The following is a 6,450-nucleotide window of genomic DNA, read 5'->3' as shown; positions in this document are numbered from 1 at the left end:
CCTCCGGACAGGTGAGTATATCAATATTTTTTATTTTAATTCTTTATTTTACACATTCATATGGATCCCAGGGCCTGAAGGAGAGTTTCCTCTCCTTCAGACCCTGGGAACCATACACTGGAAACTTCCGATTCCGATTCCCGATACCACAAAAGTATCGGATCTCGGTATCGGAATTCCGATACCGCAAGTATCGGCCGATACCCGATACTTGCGGTATCGGAATGCTCAACAATAATTAACACCCAACAATCCTTATCAACCTACTAAAAATTTGCAATGATATAAAAGAAGAAAAACAGAAGCCCTCTTAATGATGGCTTACTCTCGAAAAACAGAATGACTACTACTTGGATTGTATTATACAATTTAACATCAGAGTCAATTTTGCTGTAACATCAGTTGAATTAACATCAACGTGCAATTTGGATCTCTGAAATTAGTTTATACCAGCAAAGGGGCAAAAATATTTATCTTCTTTTTTTTTTAAAGAGATTTGTGGATTATGCATGAGCGGTCAAGTCAGTGACCCATTACTTTCTGAGAGGGGATTGAAACACAGCCTATGGTTGACATTTTCATTTAATTTATTTGATGTGCTGCAATGCACACTGTAGTCTTAATTTTACTAAGAACTGAACCTGGAAGCTCAAGTTTCCACTTGTAAAGAATAAAAAAAGAACAAAACAAAAATTAAACATAATAAAAACTATAACAGAAAAATAATTCTGTTTTACATCACATAAAAGAAAACAAAAGGGTAATGGCATGTACAAGACTGATGGCATATTCCATCATGCTCATACATACTCCAGTGGATAAGGAATAAAAATCCTTGCTTGGGGCTAATAGGAAACATGTTCCAATCAGCAAAATCTTCATAAAGCCAAAATTATTTCCACACAAGCAGACACAATATTCGATATGTGCAATACAAAACTCTATATACAGTCATACCCAGAGGGAAATGATCATATCCTATTAATCCAGAATAACATATAACCTGCATTACTTCCGTGTGAAATAATACATACATAAAAGCAGCCATTGTATAATATTTTGTTTTTCTCTTTTTACTGTGCTAAAAAATAAAGAAAAGTAATAATAATAATGATAATAAATATATAAAAAACATACAAGAAACCACAAAACGATACAGTAATAAATCATTTTGCTGGCTGAAACAGACAAGTCTAATAATAACAAACAATATCTTATCATGAAGAGACTTTCAGTTCAATATACTTTACAATTAGACTTTGTGAACATTTGTATGACTCAAGAGTGAAGCCTGGCAGCTTGTTTCTGGAGATTTGGTCTGTTTGACGGTTTTTAATAAGTGAGGGTGAAGAAAGGAACATTGCTATCCATTTAAGGCGTGTGATATGGAGCAGCAGAAGTTTAATGTGATTTCTTAGATAAGCACAGTAATTGCATATGGCTGTTGTCTTCATGAATTGCTAAAAAATTATTTTATTTTATACCAAAGAACACTTCACAGTGCTTTTCTAAACAGCAATGGCTTCCACTGAACATTGTATATGTGAATGGGCAAGTTTATTAAGATATAATATTTAATCTATCTCATGCATAATAACACACCCCAAAGTCTATTAGAAGACAATCTATTTGGAATCGATTTTGCAGCTAATCACTTGACACTAAGGTCCAGTAACATAGCTACCAGGAGGGGGGTAGAAGGGGTGGTCACATCAGGCCCTTTGCTCTGAGGGGCCCACCCAGAGCTACACTACTGTTAACTAAATTAGTGTATGCATCACGCTCATACAGTTAAAATCTGTAACAGAGCAGGGAGACTCGATCTCCCTGCACTGCCACCTGGCCGTGGCCCACTCACCCTTCCATCTCAAGTTCAACTGTATTGGTTAGATGCCGATATAGTTGAAAGCAATGATGAGAGATGGAGCATGATGCTATCTCTCCCATCATTACCACTCTGGGTCTTATGTCATTGACAATGGGCACAATGATGTCACTATATGGCGGCCGCTGTGCTGTGATGTGCAGAAGGTCAGATCAGCGGGGGAATGAGGACAAGATCTGAGTATTGTATTTTTTATGGGGAATGCATTATATTGTTTGGAGGCCTACGGGGAGTGCATTATATTATATAAAAGTCTATGGGGAGTGCATTATTCTATATAGAGGCCTGTGAAAGTGCACTATGCTTTATATTGGACTATAGGGAGTGCATTATACTATATATAGGCCTAAGGGGAGTGCATTATAGTATATAGAGGCCTATGGGGAGTGCACTAAACTATATATAGGCCTATGGAAGTACACTATACTATATATAGGCATATATGGAGTGTATTATACTATATAGAGGCCTATGTAGAGTGCATTATACTATATATAGGCCTATACTATATAGATGAATATAGGGTGTGAATTAAACTATATAGAGGCCTATGGGGAGTGCATTATGCTGTATGGAGGCATATCAGGAGTGCATTATACTACATAAAGACCTTTGGGGAGTGCATTATACTATATAGAGGACTGTGAAGGTGCATTATATTGTATGGAGGCCTATGGTGACTGCATTATACTATATAGAGGCATATGGGGAGTGCATTATGCTATATAGAAGTCTTTGGAGAGTGCATTATACTATGAAGAAGCCTCTGGGGATTGCATTATACTAAACAGAGGCCTATGAGGAGTGCATTATACTATATAGAGGGCTATGGCTTGCATTATACTATGTGGAGGCTATTTAGTGGGGGCATTATAAAGAGAGGGGGCCATCATACAGTGTGGGATTACAGTGAGCATGTCATCATACAGTGAGGGAGCCATCATACAGTGAAGGTGCTACTGTGGGTACTTTGAACAGTGAAACTTTATGGCTCTTTGTGCTATCCAATAAAAAAAAAAAAACTAGCAGCACTCAGATGTGTGAATGTAGCCTAAGGGAGGATGTCTTAGAAACAAAAGTATTACACTCATTATCTCTTAGCAGTTAGCAAGTAATACAGTATAGCTTCACAATAAATATTTACATTCAGTGAGTTAACACTGATGTCTTAACTCATCAGAGTCATTTTATCTTATTTTTTTTACATCTGGTTAAACTTTGTTCATTTGGTCAAATTTTTATTTATTTTGACTAGAGATGAGCTAACCTTTCAAGGTTCAGTTTGGCATACATCTCGATGTTCGCCAAACAAGTTCGCCAATTGGTTCGCCGAACATACCCAAACCCCACTGAATTCAATGGAAGGCAAAACCAAACGCATAGAAAACACCTTAAGGGGGGCCAAAATTCTGCCAAAACAGTTCAAATTAGGGGCAGACATAAGGAAAAGTGGCATCAATTGGCCCAGAGTACAAATAATATAGCTGCACAGTATGGATGCATGGGATAGGGCCTGTGACAGGGCTTGGAGCAGCATTTATAGCTGAAACTTTGATCAGTAGCAGGCAAATCATTGACAGGTGTAGGCCTTGTGCTTTGAGAGGCCTGCCAAATTCAGGCAACATACATGAAGGAGAGACAACTTGTAGTCCAAACATTTCCAAAAATGAGGGGCAGACACAAAAAGAAGTGGCATCAATTGGACCACAGTAGAAATTTGATAATTGCACAGCAGCAGTTGGTCATAAGTCAAGCATGAGGTATAAGGGTCTGGGCTAGCATTTAGAGCTTTGAATTGAAGTTTCAATGAAGATGAGGGGGTGAGGGACCTGTGTAAGCCTCCTTTGCTGGGAACACTGATACCTCATGTAACAGCTCAAACTGGATTTTAGCTCAGTCACACTCTGGTGCCCCAAATGTCAGTTTCGTAGAAGTTTAAGGATCCTAACACAGGTAGTTGACTCATATAGTAGGAGAGAGGGCCCTGCTCATGAGGGCTCACTGTCTAAAATGGATGGGTTAGGTTACAATAGGTGAGGCTAGAGCTGCTTGAGCAGCAGTATGGTGGAGCGATGATTACTGTAGGTTGTAGGCTTGTCAAAAAAGGTGGTTCTCAGGTTCCTTTTAATGGTTCCCATGGTAGGCGAGAGTATGATGTGTTGTAGAAGAGCGTTCCAGAGTAGAGGGGATGTGCAAGAGAAATATAATATGCAATTGTGGGAAGAGAAGATAAGAGGGGAGTCGAGAAGGAGATCTTGTGAGATTCGATGGTTGCGTGCAGATAAGTACCAGGAGACTAGGTCACAGATGTATGGAGGCAACAGCTTGTGGATGGCTTTGTATGCCATGATTAGGTTTTTGAACTGGAGCCTGAGGGTAATGGGGAGCCAGAGAAGGGCAGCAAAGTTAAGGATAGATTGGAAGGGTGCGAGACTGTTAGAATGGAAGACACAAATCAGAAGCTTGCAGCAGTCGAGGTGGAAGATGATGAGTGCATGGACTAGGGTTTCTGCAGATTCTTGATTAAAGTGAACCTGTCACCAGGTTTGGCCAATATGAGATATGGCCATCACCTTTCAGGGCTGATAAACAGCATTCTATAATGCTGTAGATGAGCCCCCAATCTGACCTGTAAGAGAAGAAAATAACTTTTATTACACTTGCCTGCGGGGCGGTCTTGTCCAATGGGCATCACTGGTCTTGGTCCGGCACCTCCCATCTTCTTATAATCCCCGTACTCCGGCTTGGTTCATGTGGATGACGCATCCCTTTGTCATTAACACTGTCTCCTCGGCACAGCGCTCCGGTGCAGTCGTACCTCTCTGCTCTGTTGAGGGCAGAGCAAGGTACTGCAGTGCGCATGCCTCGAAGCTCTTTGAACTTTCCTGGCACCTGCGCACTGCAGTACTTTGCTCTGCCCTCAACAGGGCAGAGAAGTGTGCCCGCACAGGAGCATGGGGCCGAAAAGACGCATCATCCACACGAATCAAGCAGGAGGGCAGCATCACAAAAAGGGATGCACCAAACTAAGAAGAGCGACAACCCTCAGACAAGACCGCCGTGCAGAATAAAGCGATCATGCGTCAGGGGCCGTGGGAAGGTCACTCTTCAGTCCTGATTAACTATGGGTGAGCATTCACTTTGTCTTAATAGCATGTATTGAATTGGGTACTAGGTGCTTTGTATGAGGTGATACCACATGGTGATACTATGTAAATGATGTTTAGCACCTGGGTATGACTACTTACATCTAAATAATTTTTCTGCTCTCCCTTGTCACATAGTGGACTTGTGTCATACCCCTAGTGTACCGGTTTTGACTCCTCCTTTTCTTCTCTATGTTGAATTTTCAATTATATTTTATGTGACTTTGATTGTTTTTGTAATGATTTAATAAAGGTTATGTTTTATTTATTTTTTGGTGTGTTTGATACTCAGCAAAACCAAAGAAAATATTCCTTCTGTTGGTTTTCAATATGCTCTACTTGGAGTAGTGCACCAGTTAATGTACTTTATTGATTTAATGGGGGAGCTAAAGAATTGAATAATGCTCTCGGCCTTTGATAATAGAAGTGTTTTTTTTATTATTGTGTTTGCTTGTCTCTTTAAGGAATGTACGGATTCGGCAAATATTTTTGAGTTGAAATCGACAGATGTGGAAAGGGCATGTATTTTGAAGGAGAGATCAGAGTCCAGGGTTACCTAGAGGCAGCAAGCTTGTGGGATGCCCTCATCTACACCTTGTAGATGAGGACCAAAAAGAGCATGTGCTCCAGTGGATGGCAAGTGCTGCATCAAGTGGCCTCTCCTCCTCTTTCTCCACCTGAACATCACACACAGTACAGTCCTCAGAGATGGCACCCAATTACTCTTGTTTCCCCCAGCATCACAATGCTCCAACTACCCAACTGACTGTTGAAAACTACAGATGTGCGAGTCTGCAGAGCTGCTCACACATTCTATTCCATGGGCATGAGAGGTCTGCTCCAAAGATTAACAGACTCAAGATGAGGAAAGCATCTGCACCAATGCCCCAATTTTTTTTCATTTGGTAGACCCACGACCGCTGCTGGTCAAAGTCAGAGTTGTGGCTGAGGATGCAGTGTTTGTCATGGTTGCATCCTTCTGTGTCTGTGTGGCAAGCTGCAAGGTAACCTCCTCATTTTCCTACTCCTCCACCTCCTCTGCTGAGCTACTCAGTTGCAATGCATTTAAGTTCACAACAAGTTGGATCTGCAACCTCATCATCATCCTCTCTGTTCTCCCACTCCTCACTCTGAGAGTCAACCTCCTTCTGCCCTGACTGCACAGTACAGTCGATGGGCACTTCAGTTATCTGACTCTCATTAGGATCACCTGCACCCATGGAGGAAAGGAGGGTCTGGATTCTGCTTTGAACCTGCTTTGTCCGACCCTGGTTCTGTGGGCGGAGACCTGTGTGAGAACAATTGACATGGTGATGGAAGAGGAAGAAGAAGCAGATGTGGTTGGTCGTGGGTTGAATCATTCATTTCGGTCTCAAAATAGGCAGAGGCAAGGCAAGGCAACCTTTAGTGACCTAAACC

This window comes from Ranitomeya variabilis, chromosome 5 (assembly GCF_051348905.1).
Source record: "Ranitomeya variabilis isolate aRanVar5 chromosome 5, aRanVar5.hap1, whole genome shotgun sequence".
NCBI classification, from domain to species: Eukaryota; Metazoa; Chordata; class Amphibia; order Anura; family Dendrobatidae; genus Ranitomeya; species Ranitomeya variabilis.
Note: the sequence above shows the minus strand (reverse complement) of the source record.